At 34.2% G+C, this 18,454-nt stretch overlaps 1 long non-coding RNA gene across 1 annotated transcript; it reads left to right on the forward strand.

The window, feature by feature from the left end:
- Positions 1 to 15,570: 15,570 nt before the first annotated feature.
- LOC115631805 lies at positions 15,571 to 18,300 on the forward strand. Its single transcript, XR_003996237.1, has 2 exons — positions 15,571 to 15,778; positions 17,910 to 18,300. It is a non-coding gene; the product is annotated as an uncharacterized LOC115631805 (long non-coding RNA).
- The last annotated feature ends 154 nt before the right edge of the window (positions 18,301 to 18,454 follow it).

The raw sequence follows: 18,454 nt of genomic DNA on the forward strand, positions 1-18,454 counted from the left end.
AATTCTCGGTAAACTTATGGTGTTCCAAATAAATTGAAAAACAAAACCAACTGTGTCGGTGCGTGTTCATTTGTAGAGAAAAGTTAATCGAAAGTGAAATACGCAAAAATTCAATCATTTTGATTTGAATAGTGATGCGTTAGTTTTTCTTCTCTACGTATACATATTCATATGCATATAATATATTTTGTTGGTTTTATAATGAAGCGTCAACAACACTTGATGAATAATTATTCGTGCGGTGCGAAAACGGTTCAGACGTGCGACTCATACTTGGCTCTATGTAAAATCTTTACTCTCGGGAAGCTTGTGTAGTGTTATAATTAATTTGATAAAATAAAACCAAGTGTGTTTGTTAGTGCTGGTGCGAGCGCATTTGTAGAGAAATGTCAAAGAAAGGTGAAATGCGCCAAAATTCTATAATTATGTTTTAAATAGTGATGCGCTTCTCTACACATACATATAAAAATGCATATAATATAGTTTTGGTGTTTTGTTTTTTAAATAAAGTGATGTTCACTTGATGAATAATTATTAGTGTGATGCGAACAGATTACAATTTGTTCATTCAATTAAATACGCAAAGCGATTATGAATGTTTAAGTAATACTACTCAAAGGTATGTAAGCAATTTTATTCATATAACAATTTATATAAATATGTGAATATATATGTACGTACACATACGTAAACATTGCATGCAAAAGGCCGGTTGCGAAAGTACTGGAAAAAATATATTAGATATTTTTTAATGTGTTTGAGTGAATTTTGTGAGTTTGTACATATTTGCATTTACAGTTGGAGGGATTTTATGTTGAAGCTGGCCGTTACTTTCATGCATGCGCCTGTATGTGTTCATGTGTGTGTTGTAACGGTTAATTTTAAATTCGTTGAATGTGGATGCTACTTTTAAATTTCGTGTGAATAAATATAAACATAAATAAACATGCATGCTGCAGACTTGTCGCGAAATTATAGAAAGAATATAATAGGTGCGTCTTCGGTGTGTACTGAAGTCCCAATGAAAAAATGGGTTGAAAAATTCAGATCTATCATACAAAGTATTTTATATACATACATATAATGCGACATTGAGGGCTCTAGTAGTTTCTAGAAATAAACGCTATATAATTTTACAACACATACATAGGGGCATTTCCACAGAAAAATCATTTTTTCTCACATTCGAATCGATTTTATTTTGCCTTTACTTTGGAACCAGGATTACGCATGAAAACATGTTGTGAGTTTCTGCTGTTGTAGAGCGCTAGAATAAATTCACAGAAGGAATTTAACGCTAAATGAATTCCTAAAAATACATTTACTGAGGAAAATGTTTAACACTAAAACGGTGAATCACCGGCAAATATGCGAGCAGCTGCAACGACATTATTCGACCACGTAATAAGTATAGAGAATTTCAAAGTCGGTGGTTACCAAATTTAACTTTTCCACTGTTGTTTTCTTTGTTATGCTTTGCTTGTATTATTTTAGTTTGGTGGTTTAATTTGCGGTTGCTTGCTTATGCTCTTGATTCACTCTCGTAAGAGAAACATACAGAGTAACAATAAGCCGAACAATAGCAGCCGCCTAATTTGAAATATGAGAGAGAGAAAGTAGGTAGGGCAAAATAATTTCCGGTACTTGTGTGCATTGCTGAATATTAAGCGTTGTCTATTTGCAACATTTTTGTTGATGTTGATACAGCATGTTGTAACAGCATTGCGGCTTGACAGCATATTGAATAGATACGGGCAATTAAATGTTTTTATATATAAATGCGGCAGATAGCAGGCAAATAAATCCACGTTTTATTTATATTATAATTTTGCACTCCTTGCTTTTTTTAAGTTCAATTCAAATGAATTAAATAATTGTAAATTAAATAACAGCGTGACGTTGCAATGAAATGATTTATTATATGTATAAATGCGGCAGATAGTAGGAAAATAAATGCACGTTTTATGTATATTATAATATTGGAATCAATGTTTTTTCTTAAATTAAATTAAAATGAATTAAATAATTGTAAATTAAATAACAGAGCGACATATTTGTTTGTATATATAAATGCGGCAGATGGCAGGCAAATAAATAGACGTTTTATTAACATATATTCTAATTTTGCACTTCTTGTTTTTTTCTTAAATTAAAATGAATTGAATAAATTGAATTTAAGTAACAGTATGACGTTGGCAGCATACGTATGTATATACATATGTATATGTGCAGTTAAATGTCATTATATATGCATCAACCGGCCGATGGCAGGCAAATATATTTTTGTTTGTGCATATATACATAGTTTATATACGTTTGTTGTAAACGCACGCATTTGTTTAGCAGCGCTCACGCAGATAGAGCAGAATATTTTGCGGTACTTGTGCGCCATTGCAGAAAGATTACGCGTTATTTAATGGGAAACAATTTTCTTGATGTTGATACAGCTTATTGTAGTAGCATTGCGGCCTGACTTTAGCAGCATTTATGTAAATGCATATTTGTATTCCATGTACATATGTGAATTTAAATGCTTTTTTATATAAATGCGGCAGATGGCAAGCAAATAAATGCACGTTTTACTTATATTATTTTACCTCGTTTTTTATTGTATTCAATAAAAATTAATTAATTATAAATATGTACATATGTATATATGTGTATGTTTTATTTATATTAATAATTGTGCACTCATTGTTTTATTGAATTAAATAATTGAATTATATACATACATATATGTGTATGTGCAATTAAATGCTTTTATACATGCTGCAGCTGGCAGATAGAAGGCAAATATATTTTTGCTTGTGCATACTATTATACGTAGTATTTATATGTATAGTTTAATAGTACTATATACATAGTACTATTAAACTAAAGTGAATTGAATAAAATTAACTAAATTATCATTAAATTAAAATGAATTAAATAATTGTAAATTAGATAACAGGGTGACATTGACAAAATACGCTTGTACATATATGTATGTGTGTATGTGCAATAAATGCTTTTATGTATGCGGCAGATGGCGGGCAAATATATTTTTGTTTGTGCATATATACATAGTACATGTTTGTTTAGCAGCGCTCACGCATTGCACGGACTATCATGATTTACCATCACTAGCTAGTAAAACATCGCAAGGCGGCCATTTGCAATAGGAGAGTGAGAGAGCAGATAGCGCGTAGTTTATTGGCAACATTTTTGTTAATGTTGATACAGCTTGTTGTAGCAGCAATTCCGTCCTGACGTTGGCAACATAATGCATGTACATACAAATGTGCGATTAAATGCTTTTATACAAAAAAAAAAATGCACGGTTTATTTATATTCTAGTTTGTTTTTATTGTATTCCATAAAAATTAATTAATTGTAAATTAGATAACAGTGTGACGTTAGCAGCAAACGTATGTACATATATATGTGTATGTGCATTTAAATGCTTTTATATATCAATGATAACATCTTGGCGTTGGCAGAATTGGTTTGTGTATGAGAAATTAAATGCTTTTATATATGCTGCAGATGGTAGGTTTGTTGTGGAAGCACGCATTTGTTTAGCAGCGCTCATGCATCGCTAGAGAGTGAGAGAGCAGATAGCGCGTTGTTTATGGGCAACATTTTTGTTGGTGTTGATACAGCTTGTTTGTAGCATCAATGCCGTCCTGACGTTGACAACATATTGCATACACATAAAAATCTGCAATTAAGTGCTTTTATACAAGCATCAGCCTGCAGATGGCAGGCAAATATATTTTTGTTCGTAAATACTCGTAATATACAGAGTATATACATACAGATCGCATGGCGGGCGGCCATTTGCAATATAACAGTGTGAGAGCAGGTAAATAATGTGCGGTACTTGTGTCCCATTGCAGAAAATTTACGCGTTATTTAATTGATAGCACGTGTTAAGAGCTGGTAAATTATTCTTTTATGAGCTAATATTGGTGCGCCACCATGGTGGAGGAATGGTTGCTAGATGAGTTAGCAAAGTATGCACCATAGTTTTGAATTTGTAAGTGGAATTGGGTGCGTAAAGTGACATGTGTTTCGCTAATTAGCATGATATCTATTTTATGTCTTATTTTTCCTGAAAATGTCATTAACATTCCAGAAAGCAATTATAATAAACGGGCAGGAGGACCTGTGTAATTTAGATCCGACGATGCATTTGTTAATTTGTTAGCAATTTTGATTAGTATGATATAATTTTTTTTAGCTTTATATAGGCAGTGTTGTGTCCATCCTACTGGATGATCATTTTTCAAGTCTGTTAAGTTTTTCACTTGAATGTTACACAACTTTGCTTTTATCTAATTTTAATTATTTATGTACTTTGCCGTAAGGTACTACACTGTAGTTAGTAAAACAATTGCAGGGTGTGCGCGTCGTTTACAAGGAGTTGAGAAAGCTGCTCAGCAATTGTGTTGTTTTGAGCCTATCGCGCGGACAGACGTAGTAGCTCGGAATGTAGCTTGAAAAAAAAGCGATTAATTATATGTGGGCGCTGCTTTGTAGTAACAAGGGTACACTGCTTAGGTGGGTGGGTGCGCGCGCTATTAGTTGTATTTGAATTTTTTATTAATATATACATTATTATCTACCCAAAAAATTTGTGTACTAGTCCCTTCTTGATTAATTTATAAAAAAATATGCTTGAAAGATTTCCCAGTTCAGTGCAGGTTTGCAGTGGGAATCGAACCCAAGTACTATGGCGTGTGGGTCATACACTCTACCAACGAGGCTGACGTTGCTCGTTGGTACTCGTCAGCTAATGTTGCTTATAAGGCAGTACACGCACTGCATTTGTAAGTGGGCCCACCTCAACACGGTGCCAGAGGTAACGTAATATATTAAAAAACGGAGACGTGCTAGAAAAACCATAGACCCGAGTTCAGAATCGAACCCAGCATCTATGTTTTCCTGGCCGCAACGTTCTCCAATATGCCACGCCACTTGTTGATGGGCCTGCGGCAGAGACCGCATATATATGAATTATGTAGCTGGTATGCGCAATCGGTAAAGCAGCGCAATCAGTTGGACAGCGAAGTTGGTAAAGCAGCGAAACGAACAGGTATTGCTCAGCCGCTAGCAGTACCAACGGAAGCAGTGTTTAGTAGATCAGCGAAACGAACAGACAGTATTCGGTTGTTAACAGATGCAGTGCCAACGAAAGCAGTCCTCAGTGTTAGCAGCTTAGTAATGTGATTAAATTATTTACATGTAGCAGATTGACAAAACAAAAATTTAACAATGATTTTCTTGTCTATTTTATATTGTGCGCTCTTTGTTTGAACAATTTTTGTAAATGTTTGTGGCACTAGAAAAAATTTAAAATAGTTTATTTGTGACTTTTCGGAGAACAACTTTTGCAAATTATTGAATGGCACGGTAGTGTATTTAATGCCATTGAATGGTACATATACATATGTAAACAAGTAAATGCGCTTTAAACACCGCGCCAGCAGATAGCAAATAAATAATAAATATTATAATTTTAATTAATAATAATTATTATTTGCTTAACATATACATAGTACACATATACGATAGTACATTATAATATTATTGTTTAATGAACGATGCACGCACTTGTTTAGGCAGCAGCAGCAGCAACAACAACTCACTCATGCATAACAATATATATTATTAAATATACCATCACTAGCTTGAAGTAGCAACAACGACAACAACAATAGATCGCATGGCGGCCATTTGCAATACCATATAGAGAGAATGAGAGAGTAGATGATAGAGTAGCGGCGGCAGCGGCAGAGGCAGCAGCAGTGCAGCAATAGAAGACGAATAATTTGCGGTACTTGTGTGCCATTGCAGAAATAGTACGGGAAACATTTTTATGTTGCTTTTGATGTTGCTGTGTGTTGATATACATACAGATTGTGGTGTTGCTGTGTATAGCAGCAGGGCATTGCAACATTGAAGCATTTATACAACAATATGATGGTGTACACAATTAATTAAATTTTTTTAAATATATTATATGGCGGCAAATGGTAAATGGCAGATGGCAGGCGACAAATAAATAATATTATTATTAATATAATATTGTAGTGGCAGTGGTAGTGGCAGCAGCAGCGGCAGATGGCAGGCATAATTAATAATAATTATTATTTGTTTAACATATACATATACATACATAGTACACATATACGATAGTACATTATAATATTATTGTTTAATGAACGATGCACGCATTTGTTTAGGCATCAGCAGCGGCAGCAGCAGCAACAACAACTCACTTATGCATAACAATATATATTATTAAATATACCATCACTAGCTTGAAGTAGCAGCAACGACAACAACAATAGATCGCATGGCGGCCATTTGCAATACCATGTAGAGAGAATGAGAGAGTAGATGATAGAGTAGCGGCGGCAGCGGCAGAGGCAGCAGCAGTGCAGCAATAGAAGACGAATAATTTGCGGGTACTTGTGTGCCATTGCAGAAATAGTACGGGAAACATTTTTATGTTGCTTTTGATGTTGCTGTGTGTTGATATACATACAGATTGTGGTGTTGCTGTGTATAGCAGCAGGGCATTGCAACATTGAAGCATTTATACAACAATATGATGGTGTACACAATTAATTAAATTTTTTTAAATATATTATATGGCGGCAAATGGTAAATGGCAGATGGCAGGCGACAAATAAATAATATTATTATTAATATAATATTGTAGTGGCAGTGGTAGTGGCAGCAGCAGCGGCAGATGGCAGGCATAATTAATAATAATTATTATTTGTTTAACATATACATATACATACATAGTACACATATACGATAGTACATTATAATATTATTGTTTAATGAACGATGCACGCATTTGTTTAGGCATCAGCAGCGGCAGCAGCAGCAACAACAACTCACTTATGCATAACAATATATATTATTAAATATACCATCACTAGCTTGAAGTAGCAGCAACGACAACAACAATAGATCGCATGGCGGCCATTTGCAATACCATATAGAGAGAATGAGAGAGTAGATGATAGAGTAGCGGCGGCAGCGGCAGAGGCAGCAGCAGTGCAGCAATAGAAGACGAATAATTTGCGGTACTTGTGTGCCATTGCAGAAATAGTACGGGAAACATTTTTATGTTGCTTTTGATGTTGCTGTGTGTTGATATACATACAGATTGTGGTGTTGCTGTGTATAGCAGCAGGGCATTGCAACATTGAAGCATTTATACAACAATATGATGGTGTACACAATTAATTAAATTTTTTTAAATATATTATATGGCGGCAAATGGTAAATGGCAGATGGCAGGCGACAAATAAATAATATTATTATTAATATAATATTGTAGTGGCAGTGGTAGTGGCAGCAGCAGCGGCAGATGGCAGGCATAATTAATAATAATTATTATTTGTTTAACATATACATATACATACATAGTACACATATACGATAGTACATTATAATATTATTGTTTAATGAACGATGCACGCATTTGTTTAGGCATCAGCAGCGGCAGCAGCAGCAACAACAACTCACTTATGCATAACAATATATATTATTAAATATACCATCACTAGCTTGAAGTAGCAGCAACGACAACAACAATAGATCGCATGGCGGCCATTTGCAATACCATATAGAGAGAATGAGAGAGTAGATGATAGAGTAGCGGCGGCAGCGGCAGAGGCAGCAGCAGTGCAGCAATAGAAGACGAATAATTTGCGGTACTTGTGTGCCATTGCAGAAATAGTACGGGAAACATTTTTATGTTGCTTTTGATGTTGCTGTGTGTTGATATACATACAGATTGTGGTGTTGCTGTGTATAGCAGCAGGGCATTGCAACATTGAAGCATTTATACAACAATATGATGGTGTACACAATTAATTAAATTTTTTTAAATATATTATATGGCGGCAAATGGTAAATGGCAGATGGCAGGCGACAAATAAATAATATTATTATTAATATAATATTGTAGTGGCAGTGGTAGTGGCAGCAGCAGCGGCAGATGGCAGGCATAATTAATAATAATTATTATTTGTTTAACATATACATATACATACATAGTACACATATACGATAGTACATTATAATATTATTGTTTAATGAACGATGCACGCATTTGTTTAGGCATCAGCAGCGGCAGCAGCAGCAACAACAACTCACTTATGCATAACAATATATATTATTAAATATACCATCACTAGCTTGAAGTAGCAGCAACGACAACAACAATAGATCGCATGGCGGCCATTTGCAATACCATATAGAGAGAATGAGAGAGTAGATGATAGAGTAGCGGCGGCAGCGGCAGAGGCAGCAGCAGTGCAGCAATAGAAGACGAATAATTTGCGGTACTTGTGTGCCATTGCAGAAATAGTACGGGAAACATTTTTATGTTGCTTTTGATGTTGCTGTGTGTTGATATACATACAGATTGTGGTGTTGCTGTGTATAGCAGCAGGGCATTGCAACATTGAAGCATTTATACAACAATATGATGGTGTACACAATTAATTAAATTTTTTTAAATATATTATATGGCGGCAAATGGTAAATGGCAGATGGCAGGCGACAAATAAATAATATTATTATTAATATAATATTGTAGTGGCAGTGGTAGTGGCAGCAGCAGCGGCAGATGGCAGGCATAATTAATAATAATTATTATTTGTTTAACATATACATATACATACATAGTACACATATACGATAGTACATTATAATATTATTGTTTAATGAACGATGCACGCATTTGTTTAGGCATCAGCAGCGGCAGCAGCAGCAACAACAACTCACTTATGCATAACAATATATATTATTAAATATACCATCACTAGCTTGAAGTAGCAGCAACGACAACAACAATAGATCGCATGGCGGCCATTTGCAATACCATATAGAGAGAATGAGAGAGTAGATGATAGAGTAGCGGCGGCAGCGGCAGAGGCAGCAGCAGTGCAGCAATAGAAGACGAATAATTTGCGGTACTTGTGTGCCATTGCAGAAATAGTACGGGAAACATTTTTATGTTGCTTTTGATGTTGCTGTGTGTTGATATACATACAGATTGTGGTGTTGCTGTGTATAGCAGCAGGGCATTGCAACATTGAAGCATTTATACAACAATATGATGGTGTACACAATTAATTAAATTTTTTTAAATATATTATATGGCGGCAAATGGTAAATGGCAGATGGCAGGCGACAAATAAATAATATTATTATTAATATAATATTGTAGTGGCAGTGGTAGTGGCAGCAGCAGCGGCAGATGGCAGGCATAATTAATAATAATTATTATTTGTTTAACATATACATATACATACATAGTACACATATACGATAGTACATTATAATATTATTGTTTAATGAACGATGCACGCATTTGTTTAGGCATCAGCAGCGGCAGCAGCAGCAACAACAACTCACTTATGCATAACAATATATATTATTAAATATACCATCACTAGCTTGAAGTAGCAGCAACGACAACAACAATAGATCGCATGGCGGCCATTTGCAATACCATATAGAGAGAATGAGAGAGTAGATGATAGAGTAGCGGCGGCAGCGGCAGAGGCAGCAGCAGTGCAGCAATAGAAGACGAATAATTTGCGGTACTTGTGTGCCATTGCAGAAATAGTACGGGAAACATTTTTATGTTGCTTTTGATGTTGCTGTGTGTTGATATACATACAGATTGTGGTGTTGCTGTGTATAGCAGCAGGGCATTGCAACATTGAAGCATTTATACAACAATATGATGGTGTACACAATTAATTAAATTTTTTTAAATATATTATATGGCGGCAAATGGTAAATGGCAGATGGCAGGCGACAAATAAATAATATTATTATTAATATAATTTTTGATGCATTTTATATATGCGCGGCAGTTGTAGTGGCAGTGGTAGTGGCAGCAGCAGCGGCAGATGGCAGGCATAATTAATAATAATTATTATTTGTTTAACATATACATATACATACATAGTACACATATACGATAGTACATTATAATATTATTGTTTAATGAACGATGCACGCATTTGTTTAGGCATCAGCAGCGGCAGCAGCAGCAACAACAACTCACTTATGCATAACAATATATATTATTAAATATACCATCACTAGCTTGAAGTAGCAGCAACGACAACAACAATAGATCGCATGGCGGCCATTTGCAATACCATATAGAGAGAATGAGAGAGTAGATGATAGAGTAGCGGCGGCAGCGGCAGAGGCAGCAGCAGTGCAGCAATAGAAGACGAATAATTTGCGGTACTTGTGTGCCATTGCAGAAATAGTACGGGAAACATTTTTATGTTGCTTTTGATGTTGCTGTGTGTTGATATACATACAGATTGTGGTGTTTTTTTTATATATATACATTCTTTATTGTGACGCACAGGCCAGGTAAATGGGTACAACAGTTGCTTAAAATATAAATCTTATGACTAATCCATTACAGGTCTTTGTGTGCTTGAGACGAGAGGAGGCAACAGCGCAAGCAAAGCGCCTAGATCCTTCCAGGTTGATAAGATGGAGGGAAAGCGGGAAAAAAGCCGGAGCGATGATGATAAGGAGCCCCCTCCCTCAAAGGGGCACCATATAAGTGATATAATGTAAAGATTGTTGTAAGCTTAGGTGGTAATACATGTTATTTAAAAAATTAGAAGAAACAAATTGAATAATAGTAATACAAGGTAATATGTAAATGATTAAATTAACAATAAATGAATGAAAATTTGACAATTTTGAAAGAACTAATGTTTGGAATCGTGTGGATTTGGTAGATAAAAAAGAAAAACAATATTATGAAAAGTATATAAATAATATGTAAATAAGAAAATTTAACAATGAATGAAATTTAATAATTTTGAAAGAAATAATATTTGAAATCGTGTAGATTAGGTATGTAAAAATAATAATAATAATATTATGAAGAGTATATAAATAATTTGTAAATAAGAAAATTTGACAATAAATGAATGGTAATTTTAACAATTATGAAAGAAATAATATTTAAAATCGTGTAGATTTGGTAGGCAAAAAATGATGTGTAAATAAGAAGATTTAACAAAAATGAATGATAATTTAACAATTTTGAAAGATAATATTTGGAATCGTGTAGATTTGGTAGGTAAAAAACAATATTATGAAAAGTATATAATAAGAATATGGCGCAGGAACAAATGCAGTGGGCGGGATTATACAGAGCCAAGAGCCGGTATGGCGAATGAAGAATGATGCAGGAAAATCCATAAGGCGACAGAAGAGCGATGGCAAATGGTGGTCCAATCCGGTGAAAAGAAGATTTAGAAGAAATTAGTGAAAATGCTTAATAGAAGGGTGTGCCGGGAGGATGTGTATTCGTAGATGTGTAGAGATGAGTAAATTGCGTGCGACGTGAAGATGGTAAATGAAGTACTGTTGTGTGGGTGTATAAATGGAGGATGAATGCGGAGGGATCCGGTATAAGATTGGTATGAATTTCTAGCTTAAGTTATTATAAGTTATTGAATTAATATAGATTATTTGTAAATTGGTTGTGGGTAATTTATGAAAAACGGGAATACGAGTTATGAATTGTGTAATGCTTTATTCGTGTAGCAAATTATATAGTTTATTTATGGATTTAATTTGTTATATGGTATTATTTTAAAAAATTTATAAATGGAAGAAAAAATCAATTATTTGTTTAAAGATTATAATTTGAATTAAGATATGTATATTGGGTTCAGTTATGTATAAATAAGTTATGTAGATTATTTGTGAATTTGTTGTGTGAAATTTAAGAAATTAATAAATGAAAGCGAGTGTGTGTGTTATTGTATATTGTATTATATGTGTAGGATTATAGAATTTATATTAAGAATAAATTATGGGTAAATTATTTGTTTGTTATTGTTTATAAATAGGGGTATTAATCTATTTGGTAGAATGAATTAAATTGGAGTGTGTATGTTGGAACAATTAATGTATATAAACTTTTATGAGTGATTGGGTAATTTATTAGTTAATATGAGATTTTATAAATTTATTGGACATTGGTTAAGAATTGTGTGAATTAAATTGGGCAGCTTTGATATGATATAATGTGATGTGTGTTTTGTGTAATATTGCGGATAAATAATTTAAAGAGGAGAAGATGTTATGTGTAAATGACAAATCCTTTGAGTGAGTGTGGCAGCAAGATACATTACTTGAATTAAATATAAAATCCAGAATTATGATGGTAGACAGGTAAACAATCCATAAGTGTGATTTGCGTCCGAATACAGGAGGTGTGATTGCGCAGGAGGATGAATCCTTGTCAACGAAATCAGTATAGGCGGAGTAAGCAAACGATATGCTATGGTTGGCAGCGGGGAAAATAAGTTATCCAGATTAAAAAGATTTGTTCAATTTTTAAATATGTGTAAAGATGTGATGTAATGTATGAATATGAGTGTAAAATTGAATGATGATGAATCGCTTGGCAGGATTCCAAGAGTCCCAAAATTAATGTGCAGAGAATGATGAAATGTCCAGAAGTGTGTGATGGATGAAGAAAAATGAAGCGGCGGGGGGATTAATGGGAAAAAATTCCCGGACGGTTACCACAGGTGTGTGGGCGAATAGATTATTGTTAATTATATTAGTTAAATTATCAGTATGAATCTGTCGTTTATGAATTGTTGTAAAGCATGATTGCATTAATAAGTATATGTGTATAAATGACAAAAAGTTATTATTTTTTTTTGTTTTATGCAGATATGTGTGCAGATGGGCGTGCAGCAGGAGCGTACTGAAGACGGAGGCAGAAGGAAGGATCCATGATGGGCAGCAGACAGCGTGAGGGCAAAATGCAGTAGTTTTGCGGAAAAACGGAGCAAAGTTGCTGATGACGATACGTAAGCCAGATGATTGTGAAGATCCGAGGATGTGAGTTTAATGAGTTACAGATGTGTGATAAGTTAAGTAGATTAAGTGTTCCAAATGATTTAGATTGATTAGTGTGTGTATTATGTAAGAATTATTATAAGTGGAATAATTGTTTTGGTTAACAAGTATATTATTGATGAAAAGTGTAATAATGATGAAATGGTGAATAGTAAAGATTATGTATTTTGAATAAAATGTGATTTAAGTGGTGTTTGGATAATATTATTAAATGCATATGCGCTAGTTAATTATAAAAAATTGATTTATATGAATAATAAAGTTATGAAAAGTTATTTATGTTTTATTCGCTATGATTCATACCAAAATTGTCGTAGTAAGTCCAAATCCTGGAGTTCCAGCATGTAACTGACAAAACACAAATAATGCAGAGATAGCATAGGTGTAGAGAAAACAGCAATCCAATGGAGAAAACAGATAGCACTCAAACGGGTGGCTAAGTATTGGCGGCTGAGAGTGAGTCCCACGCTGCGGCACACCCAACAGAGAGGCGAGAATAAGCAGATCCAGATGTTCCAGGCCGAAAGATTACGGTAGTAACCAAAGCGTGAGGGCATATTTATTTATGTACAGAATATAGATGATAATAACATGAAGATGCGACATCGGTGCAGGGAAAAAGTGATGGCTGCAGCTCCATGTAAGTGCAGGTACAGTGGTGCAGCACTCCAAAAATAAATGCACAACACCAGATGGAAATAGTGCATAGATGTCCAAGGCAATCAGAATAGTGGGAGCCAGCAAGCAGCAGAGATAGTGTATTTGCTATCTGTAAAGGTAAGCAGCCGAACTTGCAGTCAATCAGTGTAGGCAACCAAATAGAGTTTGCAAGCGCGTGAAGACAAAATACTGGCCAGAATCCATAAACATGGATTTGTGGAGCTGAGAAACTGAATTGATTAGTTTAGGTTAGTATGAGAGAGAGGACAAATACCAGATAGAATAGAGTGTCCGAAGAAAATGTATGTATGTACCACATTCACACCAGGCAATCCCACCAGCACAGGCGCAGCGCGAAGATAAGGGACACGTGGCCAACACACAAACGGCCAGTGGCGCAGACAGGCAGCTGAAAACAGCCAACACGTCTGGGCACCGCGACTAGGCAGACACGGTCCCCACAAAGGAAACACAGCACCAGGCGCGCAAGATCACCCGGAGAATAAAAACGCAGCAACACACAGCAATTATTACAGATTTAATTCTGTAGAAAATTATTCTTCAATGATTATTTGGTGTATCAGTACAGAGCAGAAGCACATGCATGCCATTCAGTACAAATAACCCGACTGAAGAACAAAGTTTATGCTGACAACCACCACACTGGATACTGGGTGTACCAGTGGAATAGTGCCGTTAGCAGACAGAAAAGCTCTACAAAGGCGAGAGAGGCTTAAGTAGGCAGTTGAGTCGAATTATATCAAGCAACAAAGTTGGTGTAACGGAGGCAAGGCTCAAAAGCAAAATTATTTCACTCAAGGCGAGGAAAAAGAGGATAGAGAATAGAAAAGAGGAGAGATGTAAATTGTTAGCAACATTGGTAGGTAAGAGCACAAAAGACCCAGAATTTGAGTAGAAATAATTTCGGTGGCCTAGGCCAAGACGCGCTTTATCATATCGCTGAAATTGTCAGCATATACAAGCGCAAGTCAGCTGAAGCCACACATAAAGAAGCAGTTAATGAATATGTATGAATAAAAATTGAAGGAAAAGTTCGAGACCAAAAAACAAGTTGTGCACAGTCAACAAGCAGGTCGGAAACATAGTCCCCAATAATATAAAAGTATTTGGAAGAAAATGTATATAACAGAGAATACTGTTGCAAACGAAGCGCAAACGTGCCGCACAAAGGTGCCCCATACAAAAAGAAATTAGTATGGAAGAAAAAATGCGAGCGGCAACAGGCAGCACATCGTTAGCAAAAAATAAAGGTAAAAAACGAGCAGATTAGATTGAGGCATGATTAATTATGCTCAGTAAGAAAATTTATAAAGAAAAACAACAAGAGGAATAAATTACTGGATAAATTGTGCAATAAAAGTTAACTTAAGAATGTTGTATGAACAAAATAAATATGCGAATCAATTAATCAACAAAAGTAAATGAGGGGAAATGGTACTGAGTTACCAACGGAAGAAAGAAAAGAACAACAGTATGTTGAAAGAGAGTGAGAGGGGTAATACAACCAAGAGAGGCTGTGGGAGAGCCGATTTTAAACAGCTGTAGTTCGGAGCAGGCTAGTAACGTAGGTGAACGCCCTTTGCGAGCGTAAGCCATAAGCTTTTGTGAAAAATATATGAGTATGAATGGTTAGTTGCATAGGTCAGTGACGCATGTGTAAATGTATTTTCTTACTGAGGAAGTAAGTATGTACAATATGGGCATAAAGTTGATGTGGATGAGTTTAGATAAGTAATTTAATTATTTATTACAGAATTAAGTAAAATGCATGAAAATGCAAAAAAGGGAACGACAAAATGAATTATTTAATAATTGTGAAAAGAAATATAAAAAAGAAATAAACTAGAGAATGCAGAACAAAATAATAAATTATACTTTTGGATTGTGAGGGAACGAAAAAGTATTTTTTTTTTTATATACATTCTTTATTGTGACGCACAGGCCAGGTAAATGGGTACAACAGTTGCTTAAAATATAAATCTTATGACTAATCCATTACAGGTCTTTGTGTGCTTGAGACGAGAGGAGGCAACAGCGCAAGCAAAGCGCCTAGATCCTTCCAGGTTGATAAGATGGAGGGAAAGCGGGAAAAAAGCCGGAGCGATGATGATAAGGAGCCCCCTCCCTCAAAGGGGCACCATATAAGTGATATAATGTAAAGATTGTTGTAAGCTTAGGTGGTAATACATGTTATTTAAAAAATTAGAAGAAACAAATTGAATAATAGTAATACAAGGTAATATGTAAATGATTAAATTAACAATAAATGAATGAAAATTTGACAATTTTGAAAGAAATAATGTTTGGAATCGTGTGGATTTGGTAGATAAAAAAGAAAAACAATATTATGAAAAGTATATAAATAATATGTAAATAAGAAAATTTAACAATGAATGAAATTTAATAATTTTTAAAGAAATAATATTTGAAATCGTGTAGATTAGGTATGTAAAAATAATAATAATAATATTATGAAGAGTATATAAATAATTTGTAAATAAGAAAATTTGACAATAAATGAATGGTAATTTTAACAATTATGAAAGAAATAATATTTAAAATCGTGTAGATTTGGTAGGCAAAAAATGATGTGTAAATAAGAAGATTTAACAAAAATGAATGATAATTTAACAATTTTGAAAGATAATATTTGGAATCGTGTAGATTTGGTAGGTAAAAAACAATATTATGAAAAGTATATAATAAGAATATGGCGCAGGAACAAATGCAGTGGGCGGGATTATACAGAGCCAAGAGCCGGTATGGCGAATGAAGAATGATGCAGGAAAATCCATAAGGCGACAGAAGAGCGATGGCAAATGGTGGTCCAATCCGGTGAAAAGAAGATTTAGAAGAAATTAGTGAAAATGCTTAATAGAAGGGTGTGCCGGGAGGATGTGTATTCGTAGATGTGTAGAGATGAGTAAATTGCGTGCGACGTGAAGATGGTAAATGAAGTACTGTTGTGTGGGTGTATAAATGGAGGATGAATGCGGAGGGATCCGGTATAAGATTGGTATGAATTTCTAGCTTAAGTTATTATAAGTTATTGAATTAATATAGATTATTTGTAAATTGGTTGTGGGTAATTTATGAAAAACGGGAATACGAGTTATGAATTGTGTAATGCTTTATTCGTGTAGCAAATTATATAGTTTATTTATGGATTTAATTTGTTATATGGTATTATTTTAAAAAATTTATAAATGGAAGAAAAAATCAATTATTTGTTTAAAGATTATAATTTGAATTAAGATATGTATATTGGGTTCAGTTATGTATAAATAAGTTATGTAGATTATTTGTGAATTTGTTGTGTGAAATTTAAGAAATTAATAAATGAAAGCGAGTGTGTGTGTTATTGTATATTGTATTATATGTGTAGGATTATAGAATTTATATTAAGAATAAATTATGGGTAAATTATTTGTTTGTTATTGTTTATAAATAGGGGTATTAATCTATTTGGTAGAATGAATTAAATTGGAGTGTGTATGTTGGAACAATTAATGTATATAAACTTTTATGAGTGATTGGGTAATTTATTAGTTAATATGAGATTTTATAAATTTATTGGACATTGGTTAAGAATTGTGTGAATTAAATTGGGCAGCTTTGATATGATATAATGTGATGTGTGTTTTGTGTAATATTGCGGATAAATAATTTAAAGAGGAGAAGATGTTATGTGTAAATGACAAATCCTTTGAGTGAGTGTGGCAGCAAGATACATTACTTGAATTAAATATAAAATCCAGAATTATGATGGTAGACAGGTAAACAATCCATAAGTGTGATTTGCGTCCGAATACAGGAGGTGTGATTGCGCAGGAGGATGAATCCTTGTCAACGAAATCAGTATAGGCGGAGTAAGCAAACGATATGCTATGGTTGGCAGCGGGGAAAATAAGTTATCCAGATTAAAAAGATTTGTTCAATTTTTAAATATGTGTAAAGATGTGATGTAATGTATGAATATGAGTGTAAAATTGAATGATGATGAATCGCTTGGCAGGATTCCAAGAGTCCCAAAATTAATGTGCAGAGAATGATGAAATGTCCAGAAGTGTGTGATGGATGAAGAAAAATGAAGCGGCGGGGGGATTAATGGGAAAAAATTCCCGGACGGTTACCACAGGTGTGTGGGCGAATAGATTATTGTTAATTATATTAGTTAAATTATCAGTATGAATCTGTCGTTTATGAATTGTTGTAAAGCATGATTGCATTAATAAGTATATGTGTATAAATGACAAAAAGTTATTATTTTTTTTTGTTTTATGCAGATATGTGTGCAGATGGGCGTGCAGCAGGAGCGTACTGAAGACGGAGGCAGAAGGAAGGATCCATGATGGGCAGCAGACAGCGTGAGGGCAAAATGCAGTAGTTTTGCGGAAAAACGGAGCAAAGTTGCTGATGACGATACGTAAGCCAGATGATTGTGAAGATCCGAGGATGTGAGTTTAATGAGTTACAGATGTGTGATAAGTTAAGTAGATTAAGTGTTCCAAATGATTTAGATTGATTAGTGTGTGTATTATGTAAGAATTATTATAAGTGGAATAATTGTTTTGGTTAACAAGTATATTATTGATGAAAAGTGTAATAATGATGAAATGGTGAATAGTAAAGATTATGTATTTTGAATAAAATGTGATTTAAGTGGTGTTTGGATAATATTATTAAATGCATATGCGCTAGTTAATTATAAAAAATTGATTTATATGAATAATAAAGTTATGAAAAGTTATTTATGTTTTATTCGCTATGATTCATACCAAAATTGTCGTAGTAAGTCCAAATCCTGGAGTTCCAGCATGTAACTGACAAA

Source organism: Scaptodrosophila lebanonensis, unplaced genomic scaffold (genome assembly GCF_003285725.1).
Source record: "Scaptodrosophila lebanonensis strain 11010-0011.00,11010-0021.00 unplaced genomic scaffold, SlebRS2 tig00001412-arrow-pilon, whole genome shotgun sequence".
Taxonomy (NCBI): domain Eukaryota; kingdom Metazoa; phylum Arthropoda; class Insecta; order Diptera; family Drosophilidae; genus Scaptodrosophila; species Scaptodrosophila lebanonensis.